This window comes from Natator depressus, chromosome 6, assembly GCF_965152275.1.
Source record: "Natator depressus isolate rNatDep1 chromosome 6, rNatDep2.hap1, whole genome shotgun sequence".
Lineage (NCBI taxonomy): Eukaryota > Metazoa > Chordata > Testudines > Cheloniidae > Natator > Natator depressus.
In genome coordinates, this window is record NC_134239.1 from 5,420,460 (window position 1) to 5,439,025 (window position 18,566).

The window sequence follows — 18,566 nt, forward strand, 5'->3', positions numbered from 1 at the left end:
CTGATCCCCATGGTGTCTGTGTGTGTGTGTGTGACTGTAATTCCGGACAATAGCACGTACCTGCTGAGAAGAGAAAGAGAGACGTGTTGGTGTTTCCTCATCCACAGAAACTGCCAATTTGGAGCAATCAGGAAGTTTTATACTGAGATGTGAGATGATGGGACATGATTCCTGAAGCCCCTGGGAATACCTGATCTCAGAGAGACACAACACCTAATTAATGCATTCAGTGAACCAAAGCCACCCTCAGTGTAATTGGTGCCCTGGGGATTAATTTGACCTACTCTTTCTTACAGTGCTATTAAATGATGCAATTTCTACCAGAGTTACAGAGTATGAGTTTAGGGGCATATTTCATCCTGCTGCTTTCAGTGCAAGGTAGGTACTCTGAAGACCTGATCCACATTTTTTTTTTGTGATCAAAATCTTTTACCTTACTACAGAACCTACTACTCTTCGACGGGTAAGGCTCCCAGGTTGGACTACATTCCCCATGATGCAAGATGGTCTCTCCTCTTGCTGAACTGCCCTGGAACATCCCACAGCCATGGCTTAGGGAGGAGGGATATTTGGTATTTTGATGGAAAGCTTCTAATTTCCAGGGGAAAGATAATTTCTTGGAAAAAATAGTTACATGTAAAATCCAATTTCCCATCAAAAAAAAAATTCTCAAGAAAAATTTTCAACCAGCCTTAGCAACAAATTTGGAATAAAAGGACCAGAAAGTTAGATACATTTTTTTATAATGTGTGTGAAGTTATAAGATTACACTGTATCATGTTATTAATACATGTTCCAAACGGAGGCTGGCAAACTGTTCTGTCTTAAACAAAGAAATGTGTGTGCTGGTTAATTTTGTATCTTACCAGTAATCAGAGTCATCAAGCAGGAAGGGAAACAAAGAAAGCCCAAAAAGATGAGGAAAAAGCAGCAGGAAACATCCTTCTGCAAAGACATTTTGTCTTCTAGTAACCAGGTGGAAATGTTTCTCAAAGAAGGGATAGGACTATAAAAAGAAGGGGTAGACATCCAAAGGCACCAATCTCTCTCTCTCTCTCTCTCTCTCTCTCTCTCTCTCTCTCTGTCCATTGATTCACTGCTTAAGAAGGGAAAAAGGAAGCAGCAGTTGGACTGGGGGAGGGGTCCTGAGATAAGAGGTTTGCTCAGTAAGACTGCTGAAAGCATGTGGTGAGGAAACTTTTGCTTTGAATTTCACATCATAGAATCATAGAATATCAGGGTTGGAAGTGATCTCAGGAGGTCATCTAGTCCAACCCCATGCTCAAAGTAGGATGAATCCCCAATTTTTGACCCAGATCCCTAAATGCCCCCTCAAGGACTGAACTCACAACCCTGGGTTTTAGCAGGCCAATGCTCAAACCACTGAGCTATCCCTCACCTGATCGTTTGTTAACTTAGGCACAAGTCGCATTCCAGCTTAATTTTTCTTGTAACCATCTCTGACTTCTATGCCTCCTTATTTCCACTCACTGAAAATCTATCTTTGGAGTCAATAAACTTTGCTTTATTGTTTTATCTAACCCAGTGTGTTTTAATAGAAGTGGCATGCATGCTAGTGCTATTAAAGAAATAATGGACAATGTAGCTTATTTTGTCCAGGAGAGGACTGGGCATCACAGGACGTAAATTTCTGGAGGGAAATCAAAGACTGGGGAATATGTTGGGGTCACCCTGCAGTATAACCAAGGGTGGTGAGAGCCTGAGTGTAACACAACTATTCCTGGCCAGGCTGCAGTTACACACACATGCTCAGGGTGTGATTTGCATGCTAGAAGGTTGTTTGTGAGTGGCCAGGTGGAAGCCACTTCAGCAAGGCATTGCAAGGTTGCAGGCAGGTGTGACACAGCTGCTGATTAGTTTGGGTTGGACCCTGGTATGCCACAGCCACCAACCTAGTAAATATCCCAGTAACACCAAAGGCGTGGTGCTGACTGACAGAAGTGTTCGATTGACGGGAAAGGGTGAAGTCAGGTCAGGGATGGGCCCATGCACTGATCCGTGGCTGCAGATGTGCAAGGCCATTTTCACCATCACCCCCCCGCAAGGAGATCCATGTCAGGCCCAGTGATGACTCTTCCCTTCTTCACTATGGGAGCAGAAATTATCACCCATGGGTGTGCAGGCTTGGCTGGTATTATCTGTGCTCTGGGGCATGTTGGTGCCCCCTTCTCCTAAATGGTGCCAACCTGTGAGGCATTGCAGGGTTGATTGTATTAGGAGGAAAAATTGATGATCCAAGTCAACTATATTCTCTTGTATAATCCATGGGGGAGGGGTTACAAAGAATGGATGCAAAATCCTCCTTCTCTGAACACCAGTAGAAACAACCAACAGCTAGCAATCTCTGTATTCAGAAACTCCCAACTCTGTTTCTCTAGCTCTGTGCGCAGGAAACATTATGCCCCTACTTCCTCTAGGAGTAAGGTCATAATCCTACTCCTCGCTTCTGTGCCTCCTATGACCCGGAGGTCCGTGGGACAGTCCTAATTGAAAATGCCAATGTCAGGGCAGGATGCAAAAAGGAGGATATTTCCCAAATTGGTGGTTAAGATTCAAGATCTCTGCAGCATGTCTGCAGATGCTGCTACAAAATATCTTCGAGCATGCCAGCTCCCTCTTGATTCTTCTATTAATTTTATTTATTTTCTATAATTTATAGTCCATGAAAAAGAGTGTGACTATGTACCCCATAATGCTTTATAGAAATATGCTTATGCATGTAAACATGACACCACTGGAATATGGTTTATGCTAGATATGCCCTGTAACATATCTCTTGAAATGTTATGATCTACTGGATATATTCATCTTATTTGCATGCATGTATCATTTTGTATTCAAAGTTATGAATATTGGCTATGTACTTCTTTGATTTTAAGTAGCCTCAGTGAAGCAGTCAAGCAGAAAAGACTATTCTCCGTGACTGCCCAAACAAGAAACACTTAAGCTAACAATGATCTTTGAGAGACGCCAATCCACATGTGAGCTTTCCTGGGAATGTGGCGTCGTCCTGTAAGGAATTGAGTCATGCATGAACATGTGACTTGCCCATGTGACTCCAAAACTCCATCTTGGAGCTGGATTCTACATAGGAGAGCAGAAGGGGTTTCTAACCCCAAGAGAGAGACAATCTAAACCCCTGGGGAAACCTCTCCATTTTGTGTTCAGCTGGATTAAGAGAGGGTGAGATTTACCTCCATTTAATTTTTACTGTATTAGGCTTAGACTTGCGTCTTTTATTTTATTTTGCTTGGTAATTTACTTTGTTCTCTGTGTTATTAGGTGGAACCACTTAAATCCTACTTTCTCTATTTAATAAAATCACTTTTTACTTATTAATTAACCCAGAGTATGTATTAATACCTGGGCTGGGGGGGGAGGGCATACAGCTGCACATATCTCTCTATCAGTGTTATACAGGGTGAACAAATTATGAGTTTACCCTGTATAAGCTTTATACAGAGTTAAGCACATTGAAGTGGGGTTTGGACTCCATTGGGAACTGGGCATCTGAGTGTTAGAGACAGGAGCACTTCTTAAACTGAGCCGTGGGCAGGGCAAGGGACACACACATTTCTTCACTTGACTTTCAGCTCCACTGTACCCCCCACCACATACACACAGACAGCCTGACACTGAGCTCGATCAGATTGCAGAATAATGTCTACTGGGAAGCTGGCACAGCTGGAATATTTCCAACTAGCCTGAACAAAAAGAACCAAAGGGTTTCTGCTGCCCTGGCAGGGAGATAGGACTAGATTTACCAACTGGCCTTTTTCATAGGCAGCTTCTCTGAGGCCTGGTTTATGCTTAAAGATTAGATCAACAGAGCTCAGTCACTCAGGGTGGAGAAACTTTTCACACTCTCTGCAAGGCTGTTAGCTTGTACTGACCCTCAGTGTAATTCTTTCATTGACCGAGCTACTGCCTCTCGGAGACGAAGATTAACTATATTGAAGGAAAACCCTTCCATGAATGTGGAAAGCATCTACGCTCTGGCGCTGCTGCACATCATATCTAAGTAAAGTAATGGATTTAGTATAGACATTCTCTGAATCGATGGGGGAGTTTCCCCCTTTCTATCAAAGCTATTTTTCTCTCCTCTTCCAGTTACTCTTCTCCTTCCCTTGGTAAAGCTCTTTCCTTCTTTTGTTAAGTAAATATGTCCAGAAACATTGAAATTTCTCCTCTAAGGATAATTCTTTACTTCCCCTCCCATGAACGCTCACTGTCATTTCAATTAAAGGCTGAAATGCTCTGAAACTGACTTGTTTGCCTCTCACTTTGTTGGGGTTGTCACCTGTGAGGTGGGAGATTAAGGTTCAATTCCCTCTTCTGTCCAGTGCTGGGCAAAGCCATGTGTAACATTGAAGTCCATATGCTTTATGAAAATATGCTTCTGAATAAGACATAACTGGAAAATGCTTTATGCTAAGCGCCCCATGTAACAAGTCATTATAAAGCTTATAATCTACTAAGTGTGTTCATCCTATTTCTTTACATGGATTATTTCTATGTCCGGAGTTAGGAGAATAAGGTATAAACTTGTATTACTGATGAAGACATTTTAAGTGGAGGCCATTAAAGGTGCTTCAGAATCATTGAACTGTAAATGGCTCTGTTTACCTGCAAGCCTTCCTGTGTACCTGTGGGACAACCCAAGAAGAATGGAGATTGGGGTCTTACAGTGACATGTGACCATGTCCCCTGATACTGAAATCCATCTTGAAGCTGGTACTTTTCCAGATGGGGTGGAATTCTAAAAAAGATTTCCTGCCTTATGGAAGTTGCCTAAGGGAAGCAAACAACGAATATCTTCAGCTGGCTTAAGTCATGGCCTCCCCACCCCACGGAGGTAACTGCAAACACCTGGAAACAAAAGGACTGTTACCACAGGAGTGGGTGAGAACAGGCTGGATCCAGCTCAGAAAGGGCATCTGACCTGAGAAGGATTTTACCTCAAGTAACAACTGGGATAAGAAGTCAACATTTGTAATTGATTTCTGAGTGTAATTAAGCTTAGCCTTGCATGTTCTGTTTTCTTTTGCTTTGTCACTTATTTTGTTATCTCTGTCATTTCTTAAAACACCTTAAATCCTACTTTTTATAATTAATAAATCACTTTTGTTTATTTATAAATTCAGTGCAAGTAATTGTTACCTGGGGGGCAAACAGCTGTACATATCTCTCTTGCAGTTTTATAGAGGGCGAACATTTATCATTTTACTCTGTATAAAGTTTATATAGAGTAAAATGGATTTTTGGGGGGTTTTAGATCCCATTGGGAGCTGGATGTCTGCGTTCTGGAGACATGCATCCTTCTGAGCTGGTTTCAGTGTAGATCTGCAGTTTTGGGGGTGTGACCCAGACCCTCAGTCTGTTTTGTGGCAGGCTAGCTTGTCTGGCTTAAAAATGCAGGGTTCTGGAGGCCCAGGCTGGAAGGGAAAATGGACTCAGAAGTAATTTCAGCACATGAGGTGACAGTACCAATGAGGGTCTCTGGACTCTGGTCTCACACTCTGGACTTGGGTTTCCTGCATTTCCAGAAAGCATCCCAACCCCTGAGCGATGTGCTATTCCAGTCTGGGCTGCTCTCACCTTTCAAAGTTGTTCAACTGTGTAAAACTAATTAAATAACCCTTGGAACAGAAATAGCACCAGCTTATAAAATAAAAAAAAAAGAAAAGAAAAAGAGTACTTGTGGCACCTTAGAGACTAACAAATTTATTTGATCATAAGCTTTCATGAGCTACAGCTGACTTCTTCACTTCACTGTAGCTCACAGAAACTTATGCTCAAATAAATTTGTTAGTCTCTAAGGTGCCACAAGTACTCCTTTTCTTTTTGAGGATAGAGACTAACATATGCTACTCTGAAACTTTAAAATCATTCTCTGTTTCTGGCCCTGTGAGTGTTCCTCTGTTTTGTCTACTGATTTCAGTTGGGGTCTGCAGACCTTCTTGGAATATAAACAAATTAGTAGTAATAACAGTACAACAATGAACAATACAACCACGAGCTCTGCAAAATTAAATTACGATTGACTGAGAATTGAATTCACCTGCTTCCACTTCCCATCACTAAACAGGTAGAGAGTTAAACAGATTCAAGAATGGTTAGGAGTTTATTCATTGCTCTCCTCAGGGCGTCCTTCACCTCCGTGTTCCTCAGGCTTGAGATGAGGGTGTTCAACATGGGGATCACCAGTGTGTAAAACACTGAGGCCACTCTGTCTCTGTCCATGTGATAGCTGGAGGGAGGACATATATACATGAAGAGTTGGGTGCCATAAAACAGGACCACAGCAGTCAAGTGGAAAGAGCAGGTGGAGAAGGTTTTGCACCGGCTCTCGGAAGAGTGGATCTGCAGGATAGTGGAGATGATATAGACATAGGAGAGGAGGACAGTCACAAAGCTACTCACTGTAATGCAGCTCATGAAAGCAAATGTCATAATCTCATTGATGCGGATGTCAGAACAGGAGAGCGCGAGCAGCGGGGGGATGTCACAGAAGAAATGATTGATAATGTTGGAGCTGCAGAATGACAGCTGAAATGTAAAACATGTGTGTATCATTGAATCCACCATCCCCACAGCGTACACCCCAGCCACCAGCTGTTTACAATGGTGCCTGGACATGGTGACCATATAGAGCAGTGGGTTACAGATGGCCACATAATGGTCATACACCATCATAGCCAGCAAGAGGCACTGAACATCTGCAAAAATGATACAAAGATACAGTTGCACAGTGCAGGCAGTGAAAGAAATGCTTTTCGTCTCAGCTAAGAAATTCAGCAGCATCTTTGGGGAAATTGTTGAGGAATAGCAGAGGTTACAGAATGACAAATTCCTGAGGAACAAATACATGGGTGTGTGGAGTCAGGGATCAATCTTGATTTACAAAATCATCCCTCCATTCCCCACCAGGGTGATAGCATAAATCAGTAGGAACAACCCAAACAGTGGGACCTGCAGCTCGGGATGATCTGTCAGTCCTAAGAGAATGAACTCAGTCGCCTCCGAGTGATTTCCCTCTTCCATCACCTCTGATCAGAGATCAGACAGCTACAGAGATAAGGGCAGGTGAATGGTGCTGAAAACCCACCCCTTCTCTGTAATGAACTAATGGTACGTCTACAGTATGAAATTATTTTAAAATTATTGTATTTGAATTTTCAGAAGCTATTTCATACATTCGGTCTTCTGTGTCCCCACTAAAGCATGTGAATTCGGCGGATTGTGTCCACAGTTCCAAGGCTAGCATCAAACTTTGGAGCGGTGCACTGTGGGTCGCTATCCCACAGTTTCCACAGTCCTTGCCGCCCATTGGAATTCTGGGTTTTTATCCCAGTGCATGATGGGGCAAAAACATCCGTGCGGGTGTTTCTGGGGTGTTTCGTCAGACAATCGTTTTGTGCCTTTTTGGCGTGCAAACGCCATACTCCTTTCAGCAGACAGTGCACCGCTGCTCTCCTGCTACTATGAATCCATCTCTCATTTCCTCTCATCTTCTTTGTAATCTCTGCAATCTACTCTTTCTCTTCCTCAGCGAACGTTTCCACTGCCAACTCTGCTCGGCCATCGTGAACCGAGCAGCACAGCTTCCGCCGCCAACTCTGCTCTCCCGCTATTGCCACGCTTCTGAGCTTCTCCATGTTGTCTGTCCTGGACTCTCACCTCTGTGAAAGCTACAGAAGACAACCATTTTCAACTGTTGTTCGGCTACCGTGAACCGAACAGCACAGCTTCCGCTGCCACTCTGCCCTCCTACGTTTCACGCTCTTTTTCCAGGATTACCCATGCAGGCGCCATAACCAGGAGCCTGATCAGATCTCCACTGCAGTTTTGACCATTGTAAATACCTTGCGCATTATCCAGCATTATGTTCAGTGCCAGCAAAACCGGGTGAAGAAGCAAGAACAGCGAAATTACTATAGTGATGAGGACATGGATACAGACAGCACTGCATGTGGCGATTGCGAGATCATGGTGGAGTTGGACCAGGTTCATACCATGGAACGCCGATTCTGGGCCCGGGAAAAAAGCACAGACTGGTGGGACCACATAGTGTTGCAGGTATGGGATGATTCCCAGTGGCTGAGAAACTTTCGTATGCAGAGAGCCACTTTCATGGAACTTTGTGACTGGCTGTCCCCTACCCTGAGCATGTCAAGATTCCTTCCCCACTCTGAACTCTAGGGTACAGATGTGGGGACCTGCATGAAAACCTCCTAAGCTTACTTTTACCAACTTAGGTTAAAACTTCCCCAAGGTACAAATTAATTTTACCCTTTGTCCTTGGATTTCCACTGCCACCACCAAACTTTATCTGGGTTTACTGGGAAATGTAATTTGGACATGTCTTTCACCCCAAAATCCTCCCAACCCTTGCACCCCACTTCCTGGGGAAGGTTAGGTAAAAATCCTCACCAATTTGCATAGGTGACCACGGACCCAAACCCTTGGATCTTAGAACAATGAAAAAGCATTCAGTTTTCTTACAAGAAGACTTTTAATAGAAGTAAAGGAATCACCTCTGTAAAATCAGGATGGTAGATACCTTACAAGGTAATTAGATTCAAAACATAGAGAATCCCTCTAGGCAAAACCTTAAGTTACAAAAAAGACACACAGACAGGAATAGTCATTCTATTCAGCACAGCTCTTTTCTCAGCCATTTAAAGAAATCATAATCTAACACATACCTAGCTAGATTACTTACTAAAAGTTCCAAGATTCCATTCCTGTTCTGTCCCCGGCAAAAGCAGCATACAGACAGACTCAGAACCTTTGTTTTTTTTCCCTCCTCCCAGCTTTTGAAAGTATCTTGTCTCCTCCTTGGTCATTTTGGTCAGGTGCCAGCGAGGTTACCTTTAGCTTCTTAACCCTTTACAGGTGAGAGGATTTTTCCTCTGGCCAGGAGGGATTTTAAAGGGGTTTACCCTTCCCTTTATATTTATGACAGAGCACAAAGACACCAAAATGAGAGCAGCCCTCACAGTTGAGAAGCGAGTGGCCATAGCCCTGTGGCGGGGCGAGAGACAGAACGCATAACCCTTTCTTGTCCCTGGAACACTGGGGTGGCCAGGACATAAACCACAAGGGGTACATTTCCATGGTGCTGCAAGCACTGGTGGATCGCAAGGGATGTTTCACCAACATCAACGTGGGATGGCCGGGAAAGATGCATGACACTTGCATCTTCAGGAACTCTGGTCTGTTTGAAGAGCTGCAGGAAGGAACGTACTTCCCAGACCAGAAAATTACTGTTGGGGATGTCAAAATGCCTATAATTATCCTCGGGGACCCAGCCTACCCCTTAATGCCATGGCTGATGACACTGTACACAGGCATCCTAGACAGTAGAAAGGAGCAGTTCATCTATAGGCTGAGCAAGTGCAGAATGGTGGCAGAATGTGCGTTTGGACGTTTGAAAGCATGCTGGTGCAGTTTACTGACTCCGTTAGATCTCAGCACCACCAATATTCCAATTGTAATTGCTGCTTATTGTGTGCTCCACAATATCTGTGAGAGTAAGGGGGAGACATTTAGGGCAGGGTGGGAGGTTGAGGCAACTCGCCTGGTGGCCAGTTTTGCACAGCCAGACACCAGGGCGATTAGAAGAGCACAGCAGGGCGCGCTGCACATCAGAGAAGCTTTGAAAGCCAGTTTCATTACTGGCCAGGGTACGGTGTTAGAGTTGTGTTTGTTTCTCTTAAAGTTACCCACCCCCTATATATATATGAAAGGAAATAAGTCACAATTGTTTAAAAATCAGAAGCTAGATGGGGGAGGAGGTTATTGCGTTAGGGGGGTGGAGGAAGAGGGAAGGACAAGTCCAGAAACCAAATCAAAATTTAGGATATGCCAGCTTTCTGCTGCTTGTGCAATCCTCTAGGGTTGACTGTGTGGGTCCCCGTAGCCTCCCCCCACCCCATGTTCTTGGTCATCTGGGTGAGGGGAGGAGGGAGGGCGGTTATTCAGGGGCTGCAGTGGCAGTCTGTGGTCTTGCTGCCTTTCGTGCATTAGATCCACCATACAGTGGAGCATGTCAGTTTGCTCCCCCATGAGCTTCAAAACAGCATCCTGCCTGCTCTTTAACTGAGGTGACTGTATTCCACTTCACCTCTCCAAAACACTCTTCAAGTAATTTCCCAGCTTTGGGACACAAAAGTATCTAGAAATGGGTGAATTTCTTCCAGGCGAATCATAGAATCATAGACTTTAAGATCAGAAGGGACCATTATCATTCTCTACTCTGACCTCCTGTACAACACAGGGAACAGAATCTCACCCACCCACTCCTGTAACAAACCTCTAACCTCTGTCTGAGGTATTGAAGTCCTCAAATCATGGTTGAAAGACTTCAAGGTGCAGATAATCCTCCAGCAAGTGACCCATGCGCCACACTGCAGATAAAGGCGAAAAACCCGCAGGGCTTCTGACAATCTGCCCTGGAGGAAAATTCCTTCCTGACCCCAAATATGGCGATCAGCTAAACCTGAGCACGTGGGCAAGACTCATGAGCCAGGTACCCAGGAAAGAATTCTCTGTAGTAACTCATATCCCACCCCATCTCACATCCCATCACAGGCTATTGGGCATATCTACTGCTAAAAGTTGAAGAACAATTGATTGCCAAAGTTAGGCTATCCTATCATATCATCCCTTCCATAAACTTATCAAGCTTTGTCTTGAAGACAGATATGTCTTTTTGCCCCCACTGCTTCCCTTGGAAGTCTGTTCCAGAACTTCACTGCTCTGATGGTTAGAAACCTCAGTCTAATTTCAAGTCTAAACTTCCTGCTGGCCAGTTTATATCCATTTGCTCTTGTGTCCACATTGGTAGTGAGCTTAAATAATTCTTCTCCCTCCATGGTATTTATCCCTCTGATATATTTATAGAGAGCAATCATATCTCCCCTCAGCCTTCTTTTGGTTAGGCTAAACAAGCCAAGCTAGTTGAGTCTACTTTCATAAGACAGGTTTTCCATTCCTCAGATCAGCCTAGTAGCCCTTCTCTGTACCTGTTCAAGTTTGAATTCATCTTTTTTAAACATAGGAGACCAGAACTACACACAATATTCCAGATGAGGTCTCACCAGTGCCTTGTATAATGGTACTAAAATCTCCTTATCTCTGCTGGAAATACCTCGCCTGATGCATCCCAAGACAGCATTAGCTTTTTTTCACAGCCATATCATATTGGCGGCTCATAGTCATCCTCTGTTGAACCAATACTATGAGGTCCTTCTCCTCCTCTGTTACTTCCAAGTGATGTGTCCCCAGTTTGTAACAAAAATTCTTGTTATTATTCCCTAAATGCATGACCTTGGACTTTTCACTATTAAATTTATTAATAATTTATTGTAAAAAAAAAACGACGGCGTCAACCTGAAACTATTCACAAATGTGTTACAAAGTTTCCTGAAAGACTTGTCCTAAAACAATGTGTGTGGGGGAGGAGGATTTAGGTGCCGGTCGCAAAACAGCCACCGTTAGGAGGTGGTGGTGCTCTCTTTCTTTGTAATTTTTAGCTCAATAGGTAGGGTGTTCAGGTGTGAGGTGGGAGATGCAGGTTCAATTCCCCCTTCTGTCTAGTGCTGGACAATGATGTGCACTTCTTTTCCTTTATTTCTGGAAAGCATCCCATCCCCTGAGTGATGTACTATTCCAGTATGGGTTGCTCTCAATCTCTCCTTTCAAAGTTGTTCTCCAGTGGATAACAAATTAAAAAACCATTGGAACAGAGACATGAGGTTGAGCATGTTGGTGCCCCAAACCACTTGTCTATAGAGTCATTCTCTCTTTCTGGCCCTGTGATTCTTCCTGTGTTTTATCTGCAATGCAACAGCTTCAACAGGAGAGACTGAGGCCATATCTACACAACTGGCTCAATCGGGACTACTGTGATAGATGAAATGGTCTTGATTGAGCAGGTCTGGGGAAGACAACTAAATCGATGGGAGAGTGCTCACCTGTTGAAGTCAGTCTCTGTGGGAGGTGGAGTACAATGTTCCATTGTGGATATTCTTCAGGGCTGGTCTACTCCAATGCTGTTGGATGATCTGTGTTACACTACTTCAGTTGCATCCAATGAAGTGAGCTGTAGCTCACAAAAGCTTATGCTCAAATAAATTGGTTAGTCTCTAAGGTGCCACAAGTACTCCTTTTCTTTTTGTGAATACAGACTAACACGGTTGCTACTCTGAAACCAATACTTCAGTTATGTAACTCTCTGGTTGACATAGCACGGTGTGGACACCACTGTAAGTTAGACTAACTTAGTCAACTTGAAGTAGCGTAACTTAGATCACTTTACAGCAGTAGCGCAGACCAGTCCTGAGAACGATGCAGGACAGAACATAACCCAGTCACCAGGATACTGTCCGGCAATGTGGGAGACCCACTTTCAAATTGCTTCTCCCCGTTCGCCAGAGGGGGAATTGACCTGGATATCCCACATCCCATAGGAGTGATCTAATCACTGGGTTAAAGTCTACAAGGGAAGCAGCACCATTACCACCTCTTCCATTCCCATCCCTTTTGTCAGTGTGGCCCTACATTCTCTTTGCATTTATATTGAAAAGTATCCAGGAAGGAAAGGAAATGTTCCATTTCTGGTCATGCTAAATAGTTCCTTCGAACCCACAGGACATTTCTGTCAATGTTTTCAATTTGCCAAACATTTAAGGAATTTTGAGATTTGGATCAGATTGAACTGAATTCGTTTCTCAATGTTTTGTAACTACCCATGAACCCAGAAGACAGCTATTGGCCCAGCTCTAGCCATTTCTCACTCTCCGAAACCCGAGCTGTACAATTCCCAGAATCCCTATTCTTCAGAGTCCATAGAACTTACCCGCAAAACTAAGAGTAAGACCTCATAGCTAACCTGCTGATGTGGTATAAACATTTAGTGTCTGAAATGACTTTTTCTTTCTGTTTAATTTATGTACTAGAGAAAACTCACCCTTCCCATATTATTTTGTATTCAGTTCAGTGCAGATTTTCAGAGTGGATGCACAGACACTATTTTCTCTTTTGTATATTTTACCCTTGTACTTATTTGTTTTGTTGCTCCCTTAACTTAAAATAAAGGCCATTGTGATGGAAATCACCATTCTCCTCCACATGCATGGATACAAACCAGATGAAAATCTACACAACAACCCCACAGATGACATAAAGGGCTGCAGAGGATCAGGAGGGTAGAAGGTGCAAAACTCCCTTTGGTTCCACCATGGAAACCACACACTTTATACCTGCAACTGCATAACAAAACCAAACCCTCTAAAAAGCAGAGGGAGATAAAGTTAAGGCCTCCCTCTTCTTTCCCAATGCAAATAGATCTGTGCTTTCAAAGCACATCACATATATTCAGAGATGTGAAACAGGTGCCTCCTGGAATTTTCCTGGAAGAATAGCTTAATAAAGCGCTGATCTTAGTTGGGGCCTGCAGGCCTTGCTGGAATACAAACAAATTAATAACAATAACAACAATGAACAATAGTATCATGGGATCTGTGAAATTACATTGCAATGGTCTGGGAATTGAATTCACCGGTTTCTGCTCCCCTTCGCTATATCGGTACTGAGTTAATAGATTCAAGAATTGGTTGGGAGTTTATTCATTACTTTCCTCAGGGCGTCCTTCACTTCCGTGTTCCTCAGGCTGTAGATGAGGGGGTTCAACATGGGGATCACCAGAATGTAAAACACTGAGGCTATTTTGTCCACGTCCATGGAATAGCTGGAGGTGGGACGTAAATAAATGAGGAGTCAGATGCCATAAAATATGACCACTGCAGTCAAGTGGAAAGTGCAGATGGAGAAGGTTTTTGCTGGCTCTCAGCAGAGCAGATCTGCAGGATGGCAGAGATGACATAGAAATAGGAGAGGAAGACAGTCACAAGGCTGCTCACTACAATATAGCCAATGAAGGCAAACATCACAATCTCATTGATGTGGGTGTCAGATCAGAAGAGCGCCAGCAGTTGGGGAATGTCACAGAAGAAATGACTGATGATGTTGGAGCTGCAGAATGACAGCCGAAATGTACAAAATATGTGTATCATTGAATCCACCACCCCCACAGTGTACACAACAGCCACCAGCTCTTCACAAAGCTGCCTGGACATAGTGACTGTATAGAGCAGTGGGTTACAGAAGGCCACATAACGGCCATATGCCATGACAGCCAGCAAGAGGCAAACGATATCTGCAAAAGAGAGAAAGAGATACATTTGCACAGCACAGGCTGTGTAAGAAATGCTTTTCCTCTCGGCTAAGAAATTCAGCAGCATATTAGGGGGAACTGTTGAGGAATAGTAGAGGTCACAGAAAGACAAATTACTGAGGAACAAGTACATGGGGGTGTGGAGTCGGGGATCAATTGTGATTAACAAGATCATCCCCCCCATTCCCGACCAGGGTGATACCATAAATCAGTAGGAACACCATAAAGAGGGGGACCTGCAGCTCCGGACGATCTGTCAGTCCTGAGAGAATGAACTCAGTCGCCTCTGAGTGATTTCCCTTTTCCATCTCCTCTGAACAGAGATCAGGCAGCTACAGAGATGTGGGCAGGTGGATAGTGCAGAAAACCTGTCCTTTCTCTCTAATGAAGTAAGTGAAGCTAAATGGAGATCAGTTTCTCACAGGAGATCAGTACCTGCTCCGGGAAGGTCTTAGTCCACAGAGCCAGGTGTTCACAGCTGGTCGTTCCAGGTGTTCGATGAAATGCACATGCTGTGCAAATACAATGACAGGAAGTTTAATCATGCCCCACACACAAACACTCCTGTTCACTAATCTGAACAGGAAACAGTAACCGCTGTGAGAGAATCAGTCTGAAGGGATTATTCCTTAGCTAAAGAAGAGGTGAGAGTAAAGGAGTGTCAATCTTTCTACCCTCTTTGGGCAAGGGAAGCTCTTTGGCTTGGCATGTCCATTTGGGGTAAATTTTCTTACTCTGCTAATTATGCTTTTTGGCATTTACTTGAGCCTGTATGAAAACCCAGAGACATCATGGGAAGCCCTGGCTTCAGTGACTATGTAATTGCCTGTTTTTTTTCCAACCAAGGAGGTCGCTCCTTTAGTTGAAGGGGTAGGAGTTGGGGCTGAGCCTTTTGGTGATGGAGGTCTGGAATTCAGTACCTGCTGATCCCCGTGGTGTCTGTGTGTGTATGTGACTGTCATTCAAGACAATGGCATGTACCTGCTGAGAAGAGAGAGAGAGATGTGTTGGTGTTTCCTCATTGACAATTTGGAGCATTCGGGAAGCTTGATACTAATACATGTGATCTGTGGGACATAATTCCTGAAGCAACTGGGAATACCTGAGCTCAGAGAGCCATAACACCTAATTAATGCATTCAGTTAGGCAAAGCCACCCTCGGTATGGATTTTCCTTCACATTCCACCCTTTTGTGCCTTTTTGGCACCACTAATTGGGCCTATACTTTTATAGATATGAGCCTGTTATTTTTCTCCTTTTCATCCTCCTGTTCTTCTGCTCAAACTGTGTCACACATTTAATTTAGAATCATTAGTGCCACCTGCTACCTTGCACTGAGGTTGGCAGGTCTAGGGCTAGATAGGCAATGATAAATACATTTCTTACAGCAACAATAACATAACCCTCTACGAAACAGCAGTAAAAGCAACAGCATTCCCATGGGGATAATATGATGCAGTTGGGATTGTTGTATAGCTTTAGCCATGAAATACAATACATTTGTCTGGGTGCACAAAGTAGACATTCTATAGGCAGTATTAAAGGCATTCTTTTTGGCTTGCTATATATTTTGGAGCATGTGAATTTGTCCCTGTAGTTTGGAAATTTTCTGAAACTCTGGTAGGATTGAAAGCAAATTTTGGAATCGGTCAGGTACTAAAGCTGTCCAGTTAAAGGGTATCTGGAATCTAAGGGCTAATTGTAGAGTTTTATCTGCAGGCCAATGAATGATATGATTGCCTGTGGCTGTGGTGAGATTAAAATGTACATCATTCAAAGTGGTGGTTTCAAGATGCACACAGCTATTATTAGCTTGGAAAAGTAGGTGTCCTGGCAGGGTAGTCCTGTTTCCCATACCCTCCCAACAAATGTTGTCATGAACAGTGACAACTTCTCCTGGTTTTAGTCTTCGTATACACTGAAGTTGTCGGGCTCTAACGGCCAGTGTGTCCATTGGCTTCCAATCCCTTCCCAAATGTCGGGCGTTATTCCAGGAGCACTGACTACAAATTGGTTGGGCTTAGCAGGTAGTTCAAGTTCCCAAATGTCTCAGTGAATTATCCAATCCCACATGCATCCTCCCCATGGACCCGGCAGGATTCGGTTGGTGGGAGCCCATACCCCTCCGACCGGCCCGTATGCTTGGAAGGAGCACTGTGAACGTCTGCACCTCCATTCAGAAAATCTCCAAGTATGTCTCCATGGCCACAGATTAGATGGAACTCCTGAGGTATTTGTAAGGGCAGTAGGCCATGTCTGATGTTCAAGATCCTTCTGAATGGCCTTAAGCTGGTCATTCAGAAAATTCTGAACTCCGATCAAGCCACATCCCACTGAAATGCTTTTCCAGCATTGGTGATACCTAGTAGCAATTCTGTTAACAGCTTTAGGGTCATTGAACTAAGGGCGGATATATGGTATAATTCACCAACAGCAGCCTGAACCTGGGCTAGCTGTGCTCCAATAATAAGGCCCATGGCTTTTTCCAACTGTCCCAATTTTTCCTCATGTTGCTGACCTTTATGGATATTCCAGATTGCAGCTATGCGATTTGCACCATCCCATAGGTGTTCAGCCAAGTCCCTTTTCTTTCTAGCGGAAACCCAGGTCTGTTGCTGTGCCAACTGAATGGAAGCTCCTTTTGAGCAATTAGGATATATAGAGGTAATCTGAAAAGTAGTTAAGGGTAGTGTAAATTGTACAGTCCCTAGTGTAGCATGAATTACTGTCCATCGGTGTCCCAACACACTAACACATCTCTCCCTTGTGAAGTATTAGACCACATCTGTTGGCTAAACACCTTCCCAAAAAGGCTGAGAGGCATCACATCAATGGCCTAGGACGGAGTATATTACAATAGGGCACAGGTCAAATGATCAGTTACTGGGACATTTTCAGTAACGATAATTTTTTCAGCAGCAGGACAAATTTTGGGGGCATTTGTTTGATTATTTACCAGTTGGGTGATTAAATAACAGTAAGGGCCTTTTTTATCTATTATGCCACAAACTCCGGGAATAGTCATCATATTTGTCCAGCTATGGGCTCCATTAATTTTAATTTCTGACTTTTGGGGCTCAGTTGCAGTGATATCATATACTTTTATTTCCACCAACCCATTGGTTCTCCACTCAATCATTCGCTCATATGAACGTTCCTCAACCTTAAAAAATAATTTCTCCTAGCAAAATTTCCACAAAACACTGAAATGCGAAGGTTTTGGACATTGGGTTTCATTTGAATATAGGGTATCATCTATATTTGGGTAGGTTGTGGGGATGGTGATGAGGTTCATGGAAGAAGGGATGGTGGGATTAACTTGAAATCATTTTGAGATCAATTTGAGAATTTTTTTGAACGAGAAGCACAGATTTTAAAAGGAAATATTTTTTTTCCTTTGGGCTGCTGAAAGCAGGTTTTAAACTGAAAGCAGTTGGAGTGTTTTTTTTTCTCTGTTTGGGGGCCAGAGCAGAGAGAAAAGGGAATTGTCTTTTGTGAGCTCGAGTTTTCTCTACCTAAAGGCAAGGTAGTTAACCTCCTGCAGGGAAATTCATAACTCTTCACAGACCTGAAGAAATTCTTTTATTCCTAAGAGCAACTTGAGGGGTTTTCTGCACTATAAGGTGGGTAGAAAATTGGCTAGATTGTCGGGCTCAATGGGTAGTGATCAATGAGTCCATGTCTAGTTGGCAGCCAGTATCAAGCGGAGTGCCCCAAGGGTCGGTCCTGGGGCCGGTTTTGTTCAATATCTTCATTAATGATCTGGAGGATGGTGTGGATTGCACCCTCAGCAAATTTGCAGACGACACTAAACTGGGAGGAGAGGTAGATACGCTGGAGGGTAGGGACAGGATACAGAGGGACCTAGACAAATTGGAGGATTGGGCCAAAAGAAATCTGATGAGGTTCAACAAGGACAAGTGCAGAGTTCTGCACTTAGGACGGAAGAATCCAATGCACCGCTACAGACTAGGGACCGAATGACTAGGCAGCAGTTCTGCAGAAAAGGACCTAGGGGTTACAGTGGACGAGAAGCTGGATATGAGTCAACAGTGTGCCCTTGTAGCCAAGAAGGCCAGTGGAATTTTGGGATGTATAAGTAGGGGCATTGCCAGCAGATCGAGGGACGTGATCGTTCCCCTCTATTTGACATTGGTGAGGCCTCATCTGGAGTACTGTGTCCAGTTTTGGGCCCCACACTACAAGAAGGATGTGGAAAAATTGGAGAGAGTCCCGCGGAGGGCAACAAAAATGATGAGGGGACTGGAACACATGAGTTCTGAGGAGAGGCTGAGGGAACTGA

The 18,566-nt window shown here is 43.8% G+C and overlaps 2 pseudogenes; both read right to left on the minus strand.

Moving 5' to 3' along the window:
• Positions 1-6,117: 6,117 nt before the first annotated feature.
• Positions 6,118-7,065, minus strand: LOC141989156 (olfactory receptor 5W2-like; annotated as a pseudogene).
• Positions 7,066-13,632: 6,567 nt separating this feature from the next.
• LOC141989161 (olfactory receptor 5W2-like) lies at positions 13,633-14,571 on the minus strand (annotated as a pseudogene).
• Positions 14,572-18,566: the final 3,995 nt, after the last annotated feature.